The 14222-nt window shown below is 36.7% G+C and overlaps 1 protein-coding gene across 1 annotated transcript in view; it reads left to right on the forward strand.

The window, feature by feature from the left end:
- PTPRK (protein tyrosine phosphatase receptor type K) overlaps window positions 1-14222 on the forward strand; it is a 574079-nt gene that overhangs the window by 147521 nt on the left and 412336 nt on the right. The window lies entirely within an intron of this gene.

The following is a 14222-nucleotide window of genomic DNA, read 5'->3' on the forward strand; positions in this document are numbered from 1 at the left end:
GCCAAAAAGATACCTGAAAATGTGCAAGCGATTTGGAACTGGGTAACAGGCAGAGGTTGGAACAGTTAAGATGGCTCAGAAGAAGACAGGAAAATGTGGGAAAGGGTGGAACTCCCTGGTGACTTGTTGAATAGTTTTGACCAAAATGCTTATAAGGATATCAACAATGAAATGTAGATGAGGTGGTCTCAGATGGAGGTGAGGCACTTGTTGGGAACTGGAGCAAAGGTGACTCTTGTTATGTATTACAAAAAGTCTGGTGACATTATGCCCCTGCCCTAGAGATTTGTGGAACTTTGAACTTGAGAGAGGTGATTTTGGTTATCTGGTGGAAGAAATTTCTGAGCAGCAAAGCATTCAACAGTGATTTGGGTGCTGTTAAAAGTATTCATTTTTAAAAGGGAAACAGAACATAAAAGTTTGGAAAATTTATAGCCTGGCAATGTGATAGAAAAGAAAATCCCATTTTCTGAGATTTTTCAAGCCTGCTGCAGAAATTTGCATAAGTAACAAGGAGCTGAATGTTAATCACCAAGACAATGGGGAAAATGTCTCAAGGTATGTTAGAGGTCTTCATGGCAGCCCCTCTCATCACAGGGCTAGAGGCCTAGGAGAAAAAAGATGGTTTTGTGGTCTGGGCCTAAGGCTCCCCTGTTCTGTGCAGCCTATGGACCTGGTCCTCTGTGTTCCAGTTGTGCCAGCCATGGCTAAATCGGGCTAAGGTGTAGCTCAGGCTTTTGCTTTAGAGGGTGGAAACCCAGCAACTTCGAGGTGGTGTTGAGCCTGCAGTTACATGGAAGTCTAGAATTAAAGTTTGGGAACCTCCAGCTACATTTCAGAGGATGTATGGAAATGCCCGGATACCCAGGAAGAAGTTTGCTGCAGGGGTGGGGCCCTCATGGAGAACCTCTGCTAGGGAAGTGTGGAAGAGAAATGTGGGGTCAGCACCCTCACAATGAGTCTCTACTAGGGCACCACCTAGTGGAGCTCTGAGGAGAAGGCCACTGTCTTTCAGATGTCAGAATGGTAGATCCATTGACAGCTTGCATCGTATGCCTGGAAAAGCCACAGACACTCAATCCCAGCCCATGAAAGCAGCCCAGAGTGGGGCTATAGCCTGTAAAGCCACAGGGGTGGAACTGTCCAAGTCCATGGAAACCTACCTCTTGCATCAACATGACCTGGATGTGAGGCATAGAGTCAAAGGACATCATTCTGGAGTTTTAAGATTTGACTGCCCAGCTGGATTTTGGACTTGTGTGGGTCCTGTAGTCCCTTTGTTTTGGCCAATTTCTCCTATTTGGAAGGGTTGTATTTACCCAATGCCTGTACCTCCATTGTACCTAGAAAGTAACTAACTTGCTTTTGATTTTACAGGCTTATAGGTGGAAGGGACTTGACTTGTCTCAGATGAGACTTTGGACTGTGGACTTTTGAGTTAATGTTGACATGAGCTGAGATTTTGGGAGACTATTGGGAAGGCATGGTTGGCTTTGAAATATGAAGATATGAGATTTGGCAGGGGCTGGGGATGGAATGTAATGATTCGGCCCTCTCTCTACCCAAATCTTATCCTGTAGCTTCCATAATTCCCATGTGTTGTGGGAGGGACCCTGTGGGAGATAATTGAATCATAGGGGCAGGTCTTTCCCATGCTGTTCTCATGATAGTGAATGGGTCTCATGAGATCTGATTTTTGCTTTTTTAAAGAGAGCCCTCACACACTCTCTTTGCCTGCTGTCATCCATGTAAGACATGACTTGCTCCTCCTCACCTTCTGCCGTAATTACAAGGCCTCCCTAGCTTCATGGAACTCTAAGTCCATTGAACCCCTTTTCCTGCATAATTTACCCAATCTCAGGTACATCTTTATCAGCAGAGTGAAAACTAACTAATACAATATGTGTGGTAGGTACTCTTCCAGGTACTTAGGCTAAATCTGTGAACAAAATAGACAAAATTCATTGCCCTGAAGAAGCTTATACCTTGATGGGGAAGAAGATAATAAAAGAGTTATCAGTAAAATATGGAGTGTTTCTAAGTACCATAGAGACAATTAAAGACCTAAAAGATGTGGAGGAATATCCATGCAGTTATCAGGAGAAAAGCATTCCAGGCACAGTGATCAGCAAGTGGAAAGTCCCTGAACTAGGAACATGCCTGGCATTTGAAGAAGAGTAAGATGACCAGTTTGGTTTAAAGAAAGAGTGGAAAGTGTTGTCACAGGAGATAAGGTGAGAGTAGTGATAGGGGACTGATTGTATATGGCTATTAATGGAACTTCACAAGGTTATCAATGGAGTGACATGATTTTATTTTGACAGGGTCATACTGAGTGCAGGATGTGCAGAGTAGACATTGGGATGGGACAAGGGTGGAATCAGGGAAACCAGCTCTTAGGCAGTTGTGATAATCCAAGTCAGAGAAGATTATAATTTGGGGCCAGGATATAATCAGAGGTGGTTATTAAATATTAGGGTAAATTGAATTTGCTGACAGATTGGATTTCTGGTGTGAGACAAAGATAGGAGTCATGGATGAATAAATACTGTTTTAGTCTGAGCACTTGGAAGGACATAATAGTCGTGAACTGAGATGAGGATGAACGTGAGAGGGGCCGATGTTTTGGAAGAACAGGAGTTAAGTTTTAGAAATGTTAAGTTTGAAATACTTAATTGATATGTATGTCTGCTTATCAGGGGAGAAAACCATGCCAGGGATACAAACTTGGGAGTCTTTATTGTAGAGCTGGTGTTTGAAACCATGAGACTGGATGAGATCACAAACAAATAGAGAGCAGAAGAGTTGCAAGGACTGAAGCATGCATTACTCCAGTGTTTAGAGTTCAACAATTTAGAGAAATATACAAAGGAAACTAAACAGTAGTGGACTGTGCCATCAGAGGATATATTGACAAATATACCAATAAATACTAAGAATGATTCAGATGAACTTAGAATAGAATGATTAAACATCTGTCTGCCTTTCTATCTTTATCAGTGAAAGAAGGAAAATAACAAACAAGATGTGAGATTAATATTAAAATATATACTGGAAAGGTACTGGAAAATCAGAGGATGGGGACTACATCTGTCTTCCTGAGGGCTTTTTCCCCTTTCATGTTTCATGTAGTAAGAAAAATGGGGCTGGGCATGGTGGCTTATGCCTGTAATACCAACACTTTGGGAGGCTGAGGCAGATGGATCACGAGGTCAGGAGTTCGAGACCAGCCTGACCAGCATGGTGAAACCCTATCTCTACTAAAAATACAAAAAATTAGCTAGGCTTGGTGGTGTGTTCCTGTAATCCCAGCTACTTGGGAGGCTGAGGCAGGAGAATTGCTTGAACCCAGGAGGTGGACGTTGCAGCAGTGTACTGAGATACAGCACTGCACTCCAGCCTGGGCAACAGAGCAAGACTCCATCTCAAAAAAAAAAAAAAAACAAGAGAGAGAAAAAAAATGAAATATAATCAATTGTAACATAAGCTAAAAGAAAATCAAACATCAATAGAACAATTTTGTTGCTCAAGAGAATGGTAACTACTGCTAGGACTGAGACTAAAATGATACTCATAGGCAGGCAAAGATTTGTGTCATAAGCAGAAATTTGGAGTGGTTACTACCACAAGGGCGAATGAATCATGGAGAAGCCTGCATTCTAGAACCGCTGTGCATAGATGCATATTGATTGTACAGTTACCTTTAGCACTTTGTAATGTTATCTGTTATTATTAGCATAGTGAAAAATCAGAATACTAGTCCTAGAAAAAAAGATAATTTCAAGCAAAATTGAGACAATATTGTAAGACAGTTATGAAACACTGGTTCTCGAAGCTGGCTGCATTTTAGAAAAACTGGGCATTCTTTGTAAAGTTCTAATGCCATACCTCCTGAAATTTGGTTTGAGTTAGGACTATAATTCTAGAAATAAGAGGATTTGAACCTCTATTATTTACTCTATCAAAGTAACTCTTTTGTCAGACATATTTCTTATGTTTGAGGTGGGATACCGGATAGTAGTGAGGGTATTGAGATGTATCACATACATAGTGCTAGTGTAAGTGGTAGGAATTTTTTTCATAGGAGGTGCATTAGTTGGTCGTAGTGAAATCGAGGATATGCTATACGAATTCACAAAAATAGGGTTGTTAGTAGAAGTGTTTTGGTTATGAAATTTATAGTATATAGTTCTGTTGTGAGTATATTATAGGGTGTTGCTGTAAAGATGGTAATGGTTAGAGCATTTATTATAATAATGTTTATATATTCTGCTATAAAGAATAGGGCAAATGAGCCTGCTGCATACTCAATATTAAAGCCTGAGACTAGTTCTGATTCGCCTTCTGTTAGGTCAAAAGGAGCTCGGTTGGTCTCTGCTAGTGTGGAAATAAGTCATATTATGGCTAGGGGTCATGATGGTAGTAGAAGTCAGGATTGTTCTTGTGTTGTAATTAGTGAGTATAGGTTAAAGGAGCCGCTTATTAGTAGAGGAATATTTAATAGATAGAAACCGACCTGGATTTCTCCGGTCTGAACTCAGATCACGTAAGACTTTAATCGTTGAACAAACGAACCCTTAATAGCGGCTACTCTATTATAGGATTGCGCTATGAGTTATTGTGTAAGTAGAGGCTTACCAGGAGTGTAAAAACGTAGGCTTGGATTAGGGCTACGCCTAGTTCTAGGGTAATTAGTAGAATAATAACGATAACGGTGATTACGGAGGAAGAGAGGTAAATAGCCTAATTCTAGTTAGGACTTTAGTCTCCTAGGTGATTTTAATGTACAACTAATGATAGACAGCAAGGTAATGGAAGCAAAGGCAGTGTGTGTGAGGATGTGTGTGTTTTGTGTCAACCATTTGTAGCACTTTGTGTTGCAATAGGTTATCCTGATTTTGTTGGTGGATTATTGAATATGCATCTGTGCTTAATTGATATTTGTGTACTGCCCATCAAAATGTGAACTAATACAGCTTTGCAAAGAATAAAGTCCAAGGCCTAAGCCTTGCACTTGTATTTAAATAGTATATAGAAAAATTATAAAAACAACATGCGACCACTAGGAATTAATCTGATTGGTTGGTTAGTAGTTTTAGCACAAAATCTTTGATAGGCCCTTACCTGTGCCACATACACTTTGTGCTTTTACTGGGAAATACTAACTAAAAATGTATTGGAATGTTTCCATTCTTAGGTTACCATTTAAAAAAAAATTATCTCCCTCCTTAGTTCCCAACATTACAGCATATGGTACATTCACATTGTGTAATATACACACATATACTCATGTATACCAGAGTACTCTGTTTTGTTCATTTTCTCGTTCCATTTTTCTCTTCAAAATTTTGGCAGGGTATAGTGAAAAAACTCAGGACACCGACTTACCAGAAATGTGTTTGGATTGTACCAGAAAGTTAGACACTTTTCTGAGAGCCAGGTAGGGGTCCTGTCCATGTACTATGGAGTAGCCATTTATACCAGTCATTCATGCTTGTCAGAGTATCATGTGTGAGTTATTCAAATACAACATAATGAAATGTAACTGTCCTTATTATCATTGTGTGTCCTCAATAATGTAAAATCAAGTATTTATAGGAAAGACCAACTACAGGCATTATTTACCCTTAGGTTTCTGGCCTGCTTTTCAACTCTGGAGATTCTCTTTAAGGATTAAATGAACAATGTATACAATGTTCCTAATGTACCTCTGTCACTTTATCTTTGGGTTTCTTGACAGATTGAATGTTGGATATACTGAAGCCTAATTTTTGCCTTGATTCTTTTGTTCTTGAGTGTTCTTGTGGATGAACATGATTTTAATTACCACACCCAAAGCATTAAAAAAAAATCCTTTCCTTTCTAGATTCTCCCTCAATTCTACTTCTTCACTTCTAATTTATTTTTATCACCATTTCCTGGTATTCTTGTGCTGTGCTTTTGAAGTCCATTCCTTTGTTATGCCATAGGCAACTGCTAGCAGACCTATTTCCGAAAAACGCTTTTTGACAATTTAAAAGTCTTATAGTCAGAACTTGGAAATAGAAAGAGAATTTAGACTTACAGCTAGGGAAATCACTAAGTTGATGTGAGAGAAAAGCAGTAACTGGAAAGGACCCAAAATAATGGACAAATATAGGATGACTAGGCAAATGTTCATTTCATGCAGTTGTGTGTCTCAGAGCTTCTAATCTCTAAGCAGCTTTTCTTGTAGTAAAATGCCATTGAATTTGTAGCTTAAGCAGAGTAATTAAAAAGCTGGCCAGGCGCAGTGGCTCATGCCTGTAATCCCCGCACTTTGGGAGACCAAAGTTGGGGGATCACCTGAGGTCAGGAGTTCAAGACCAGCCTGGCCAACATGGTGAAACCCCGTTTCTACTAAAAATACAAAAATTAGCCAGGCATGGCGACAGGCACCTCTAATCCCAGCTACTTGGGAAGTTGAGGCAGGAGAATCATTTGCGCCCAGGAGGCAGAGGTTGCAGTGAGCCGAGATTGCGCCATTGCACTCCAGCCTGGGGGACAAGAGTGAGAATTCATCTCAAAAAAAAAAAAAAATGCTGAGAAATTGGTTGATGAACAAAATCTGGAATGGCTTTTCTCTCTCTCTCTCTCTCTTTTTTTTTCTTACTCTGTCACCGTGGCTGGAGTGCAGTGGCACGATCTGGGATCACTGCATCCTCCACCTCCAAGGTTTAAGCAATCCTCTGGTCCCTGCCCCCAGTAGCTGGAACTACAGGTGTGCATCATGGTGCCTGGCTGCCCTTGGCTTCGCTTTCTTGAGATTAATACATTTGCTTCTTCTTCAGGAAAGATAAAAATGGTGGCTCATTGGGTAAGTTAGTAGTTAGGGTGCTTTCAGTATCCTAGAGTTGACACTACAACTGCAGTTGGAAGGAAGGAGGCTCTTTAACCAAGGTATAAACTACGGTTGAAAAATACTGATGAAGTATGAGAATGATAGCAGCAGATTGTAATGGATTTTGAAGTGTTCCAGGTTTTAAAAGTAACTAATAGTAGAACTATATTTCAAATCTGTAATGACAACATTACAACTATAGTCAAAATACTAAATCTAGATTGCATTAAAACATTTTATGAGAATATGTAAATTAACATATGCTAACAAGCTATCAATTGGAGTTAGAAATGCTTGGCAATGAAAGTGTTGTTTCATTTGATTGATATTGAAGTAGCCATTTGTTTTTTACTAACTTTGCATTATGGTACAGCTAGAATCCAAACTGATTAAACAGATGTAACTAATAAAATGAATTGACAGTATAATAATTGTAAAGGGAAAGAATTGAAGACAAAGCAAGTGTTTTTTGAGTTTTTTGCTGATTGGGTGGTGAGAGTGGAAGAATATGGGAAAGCATGGTATAATTCATAGACAAATCTCAGTATTTCTGTGTATTCAGTTTCATTTCACTGAGTTGTCTGATTGTAATTGAGTTGTTCATATTGTTCTCTTGAAATGTTTTGAGGCAAATGAACTCTTCTAAGAATTCAATATAGTGAAACAATAGCCACAAGACATGGTAAACTTATTGCTGATGTTAACAAAGGACAAAAAGGGAAAACATGATTTGTATTTAGTAGTGTTGGTGCTATTGCTTGGAACCAAATATTTAAAATTATTTGCGACGCAAACAGATTCGACTTTTATGATGAATTTTGGTAATAAATCATGAAGGGACTCTTTTAATATTCAAAATAATAAGCTAAACATGCTTTTTTGTGAGGTGAATTGACTTTTAAAATGGTAATAAAAAAGTCTAAAACTAATTTACAAATGATGATTTTGGTAGAACTTTTATATAAAAATTTGGATTATTGTGTGATAGTTCAAATAACAGTTTTACTGGTGGAAATTTTTTATGGGAAAAGCAATGCTCATTTAAGTAAATTTTAAAATAAAAAATGCTAATATGATATGATAAATTATCTTGATGTTAAAAAGGCACTGCTTCATGAATAATATTACTATGAAAAAATACTTGAGACCCTAAATGCCTATAAACAAGAAATATTTTATTTAGGAAATGAAAAAATATATATAGGGAGCAATAGCTTAGGGAACCCTGAGTTCTAGTCCCTATTTTACTGTTTATTCTGTAGCTGTGAGCAACTAATTTAACCTTCCAAAATCTTTTCCTCATTTGGGTAAGGAATGAATAATACTTTCCAGCTACATCAATAACAGGGATGCCCTGGTGGATGATGATGCTTATTTTGTACATTAAGCTCTGTGAGTGGGAAGGCAAGTACTACAATGCAAACAGAAGCTGTTATCATTGATCCACTTTCTATTTTAATACTTACTTTAACAATATTTATTTTGGTTCTGTTATGTACCAGGGAACAAATGACATGCCTTTCTGTAAATTCTAAGCCTCTGAAATGCAGCTTTCATTTCTTACTTATTATTGTATCCTGTCCATTCAAGCTTTGCTTTTAATCTTCTACATAGTAAAAAATCAACAAATGTTTATTTAGACCATGAATATTTTGAATTGTTTCAAAGTTTGAATGGTTTGTTTCTCTTACAAGACTGTCAGCTTTCAAAGAAAGGAACTTCTGTTTGCTACTATCCTCTTACTCCCCATCATTGGAACAAAGTGACCTGTTCTGGAATAGATTTCCTCACAAGCATAGCTATAGAATATTCATTAGAAACATGACATCCACATCTTTGTGGCATATACTATAAGATCATTAACTAAAATATAAGAGAAAGGATATAAACTAAATAAATTTCTAAAGCTTTTAAAAATTGCTAAACTTTTATTATCCAGCTTCTCAATAAATGTGAGTTCAGAAGACAGTAATTTCTATAAATTTATTAAAATTTAATCTACTAAATATAGTTCTTTGAACATGGAATACAGCTGGATTTGTTTAAATATTCTTGTGTATGTCAAGTATTTAAGAATAAAGAATAGTCAGTTTTCACATGCGGTATTTTGTATTACCAGGTAAATTGCTAACTTGAATTCCTGTTTATCACACCAGGGTCTGATTTATTTTGAATGTCTTGTAAAATGTCCATCTATATTGTTTTTATAGTTGAGGTTTTACCGAGGGTTCCCTGCCTTTAAACTTTATTTACATATGGAAGATTTTCATTTTTCTCTTCAAAGCTCTTCACAGTTAAACTGTACTTTGGAAAAGAGCTCACACTATAATCATTTCTGCATGTCTCAAAACTGCCACCATTGCTTCAGGAATATAGAAGTAGGAAATCAGTAAAACTTCAAGGAAAGAGTGGTGGGACAGTAATGGGGAAATATCAGTATATAAATGTACTTTCAGGATAACTTCTTTCCCTTGGTAAAATGCATAGTATTTCTTTTAAAGGCAGGAAGCTTGACTTGTGAAGTGGTGGTAGAATTTCAATTGCATGCAAAGCCAAGTCTCTTCAAAAGAACGTGAATTAAGGCAACTGTGTAGTTTAGCTCTTGGGTGATTTTTTTTGTTGTTATTGCTGTTTTTTTTTTTTTTTTCTTTTTTTGAAGAAGGTGAAGACTTTTATTCTTCTATAGCGTCTGAATAATGGAAAGATTTCCTGGTGCCTGCAGTTTAAAGACCATTATTGTAGTCTATAATTGTATAGTACTTTGGAACTAGAGAGTACTGTAGAAACCTGGTCCAATTGCCTTACTTTACAGACATGAAAACTTAGTTGCAGAGAAGTAGCAGTACTTGCTTAATGGGGAGCTTGTAGCTACTTGGAGTTAAGGGGACAATTGTTGTGGCTCATCCCTCATTAGGTTTTGTGATCCTAAAGAGTTAAAGGAAAATTACTTCTGACTCAGACACTCCTTATTCCAGTTAGTAGCAATCTTGTGTTAGTAGCATTATTTTGTGTTAAAAATGAATTGGAAGTGACCTGAAAAGAATAGTAAAGCTTCACTGGGGAAAAATTAGGACTATTCAAAGGAAGCTCCCACTAGTCAGAAGAAGCAACCTGTAAAAGCAGGATCTTGGTCTCTGGCCTTGTCACATAATTATGTGCACTTTGACTTTTTTTTTTCTTTTTTTTAACAGAATAGTTCTTTGTTAAGACATCTCTCCTTTTATAGGAATTGCTCTTACATGAATTGATTTTCTTTTGTTTGTTTAAATAGAGTGAGTACTGATTATGGCCCTATGCCTTTCTTTTCATCTCAGTTCCTCCTTCAGTTTATATTCTCTGCTCTCTGTCACCCTAAATTTAGTCTTTAAATTTAGTCTCTGCTTTCTGTTGTCCCTGTGTACCCCAATAGCCTTTGCTTTTCATGTCTAAATTTCAGTGAAATTGGGACCTGGTAATTTTCTGATACCTGTAGGTTTAAATCCAGTAACTTACAAAATAAACTCAGCAATTTTGGAATGAGAGGACATCTGTGCATTTTGCATTATTTTTTATTGTGAACATGGGAAGGTTATATATGCACATTAGAGAGTCAAATTTCAAAAATTAAGTACTGGACTTGCTTCATTTAATTGCTTTATAAAATTGAACTAACATTGTAAATCAGTAAAGTGAGAATATTTTTTCCCAAAAGCTCTCTCAAACTCTCAAGTAGGACATTACTTTGTAATTTTTATAGTAGTTAATGGTTTCCATTTCGGTATTGCTATTATATGCTGAGAAACCTTTGTTTGATGAGGGACCTAGTATTAATGAGGCCCAAGTTAGTGGTTTGATTTATATATGAAACAATTTAGAAGGAGAAATGCTCTCTATTGCCATAGTTAATATTATCTTTTATTGTAATATTGGCCTTCTGCCAACACTTGACTCAGAGATTAGTCAAAGGTCAGAGGTGATCAAACTTGACAGTTTAGATAATTTTGGAATCTAAAAAAGCAGCCTGTGCCAGGTCCGACCTGAGACCACTTAAATTCAAATGAGGGTCAGGGTATTGGTGTTTTTAAAGGCGCTCCCAGTTACGTCAGGTTGGATAATATTGGATACATTAGGTTAAGTCACTGAATTTGTCAATAGTTGGTTTTGAGGCTTCTACTACTTTGGGCCCAAGTGGGTATTCTAATGGCTGGCTTTACATATTCCTTGAATTCTAGAATCCTGTGATATTGGAAACCTCTCTAAGTAAATGCTGCCAAACTGGCTAGAATTAAATGGGGAGTGGTTGGAATGGAGTCATGGATAATTCAGCATCACCAGTTGTCAGTGTTGGAAAATCAGCATGCAGAATATAGTAGAACTGCATTTAAATTAACCGTACATCAACAGGTATTTATTTATGAATATTTTATTTATTTAAGAATATTTTACTACTCTGTTGACTTTTCTAAACCCTACCGTACGCCAGACATAGGGTTTAGAAAAGTCAACAGAGTAGTAAAATATTCTTCCCTGATGGAGTTTACATCCTTAAAGAAGGTGGCACATAGAAACCAAGGAACTGTAACATAGTAGATCCAACCAAGCTAGCTTCCCCACAGGGTTGGGACTGCTGAGTATTAAATGAGAAGTTTGCTTGGTGTTGAGAGCCTGCTTCTATGAAGGCATGTATCTTCTAACACTGGAGTCGTCCTCTGAATCCAAAGAAGCTAATACTATGAGAGGTAGGAGCGAAGTAACATGATGAAGGGAGTAGCAGATCTGTGTTTGCAGTCTGACTTGCATGCTCTTTAAGTCTAAAAGCAGGCAAACTCACCATGATTCTAACTTGCTATCTTTTCTGTTTCATGAACCTATACAGTTGGTTTTATATATGTTGAGTGCACACTTGACATGCCTCCACATCCTCATTGTGTGTTATTAATGCTGTAAATATGTAAGGCATTGTTGTCACAGTCTCTGGGATCATAGACTTGATTCATTTCTCAAGTCTGTCTCCTGTAGTGGATAAATTACCTTAAACTTAAGCCTTTATTTATTCAGCTGTAAAGTGGATACTATAATATCCACTTTGTAAGGGTCTTTTGCATGTTTGAGATGTGTAGCCCCTTTAGCCCAGTATTTGGTACAAATAGATGGTTAGTAAATGGAGCTGTTTTTGTTAGTATAGGGACAGCCACAATTTTTATTTAATACTTGAAATTGAAAAATAAGGAAATTATTAAAACTTTAACACCACAACAGAAGAGATGTGAAACATGTTTATGTACATTCTTTCATTTAGGGTTTAAAGTTTTTAATTAAATCTGTTGTATTAGTTGGAACTTTCTTAGATAACTGCAGTGTGTTTTCTTAAGTGATCTAAGTTTTCTATTTTGCAGTATTCCAAAAGTATCATATAACACCTACAATTTAGTACCTAAAGAGCTAGAGCGGCATAGTACTCCCAGAAGTATCTAGGGTTCGCTTCATTTTTGTACTTTTCTTGAGCTTCTTTGTGTGACCCTTTACTGACAAGTTTTCCTAATGGTAAGGGCTAGTTCATCAGGTATATTCTATGGAAAGGCTTATCTGTCTTCTACTCAAATAGCTCATCCCCTGTTACTGATCTGAAACTTAGAGGAAATCTGGCTCAGTTGTTACCTAATGTTTGCAGAAAGATTCAGAGATTAGTAAAACATGAGTCTTTGTTGTTTGAGACTGTGTCACAAGTATTACATCTATAGCACTACTGAGAGCATTTAATGAACATAGTCAAGAATAGCTTAGCATTTGGGTATCAAACCTGATTAGATTTTAAACCAATCTTATCAGGTTTTCTCTTACTGATTTAACTTAAACATTGCATAAGATCATTGGCTTGGAAACCATTAAACTCTTCAGCCAGAAAGAGGTCCTGTTCTCTGTGTTCTGAAGGTATGTAGATAAGGCTGATACTGATAACAAATTACATAACAAACTCATAAATGCAGCTTAATATGCTATCATTAGCTGAAGCTATGCATACCATGGCTGGTGGGGATATAAAATTGAGGTGCTTGTGGCATGTGAGTATGAATGGTCACTTGACTAGAAAAAAAAATAATTCTACCTCCACTTCATATCAGTTATAAAAGACTTTGGAAAGCCTTTTATAATCTAATATTTGATTCTCTGAAAGTATTTTTATTTTACCACTTCATTGCTTTTCAGTTAAATATTACCTCAGCCTTTCTTTCTCTTACCTCTATTCAAATGAAATCAAATCTCAAATGACATTTCAGGCACTTAAACTTTAAACCCAGAAATGACTTTTAAACTGACCAAATGACTGATTATGTCTATGGAGATATACATAATTTTCCTAGAAAAAAGAAAATTGAATATACAGATAATACCCCTGACACGAGCCTGAATTTGGCCTATAATGTTTACAAGTTTAGAAGTGTTTATTCACATCTACTTTGTGTTGTATATTATGCCAGATTCTGTAGGACACTTCAAAGAAATTAGAAGAGGTTGAATCACAGTGCTCATTAGATATTCTTTGCCATTTTCAAAATATATCTAATGCAGACATATGCAGATACGGTCTACTTTACAAACCTATTCTTAAATTTACCGTGAATAATACAGAAATACAGCTTATCAAGCTCATATCATAACTGGGAAAAGATGAAGTCATTGATTCTATCACAGCACTGTTTAATAAGCTCAGATTTAGATATACAAGATGACAGGAAAAGGAAAGTTTTAAAAACTTGATTCACAGTTTTAAAGATTTCGTGGGCCTTTGTGTTACCCTGATAGGAAAACCAGTGTGCAGGAACAAGGTTTTGACTATTCATTACTATATGTTTCTTGAAAATATTCACATTTAGGCTGTGTTTATATATGTGAAATGATAGGTAAGATTAATAATTATCCATATACTTTAAAATATCTAAGCATTGCTGCTTAGAAGGAGGTTTTATTTGTTTGTTTGTTTAATTTATTTGGAAGAAGCCAATAATCGTTACTAACTGTTAATAAAGCTTACTTAACAAAGCCTTATTAAGGCCTCTGCTTTCCTTTGTGAATGTTACCAGCAGCTTAGCAAGACTTGGGGGATGTTCATGACAATAAACTGAAACGTTTGCATTCAGTTTTCAAATCAATTATATGTTTCTAAGTATATGTTTTTATATATAAAAAGTATTCTGAGGGCAGCCAGAGAGAAAGGTCAGGTTACCCATAAAGGGAAGCCCATCAGACTCACAGCAGATCTCTCAGTAGAAACCCTACAAGCCAGAAGAGAGTGGGGGCCAATATTCAACATCCTTAAAGAAAAAACTTTCAACCCAGAATTTTACATCCAGCCAAACTAAGCTTCATAAGTGAAGGAAAAATA

Source organism: Cebus imitator, unplaced genomic scaffold (assembly GCF_001604975.1).
Source record: "Cebus imitator isolate Cc_AM_T3 unplaced genomic scaffold, Cebus_imitator-1.0 Scaffold81, whole genome shotgun sequence".
In the NCBI taxonomy this organism is placed as follows: domain Eukaryota; kingdom Metazoa; phylum Chordata; class Mammalia; order Primates; family Cebidae; genus Cebus; species Cebus imitator.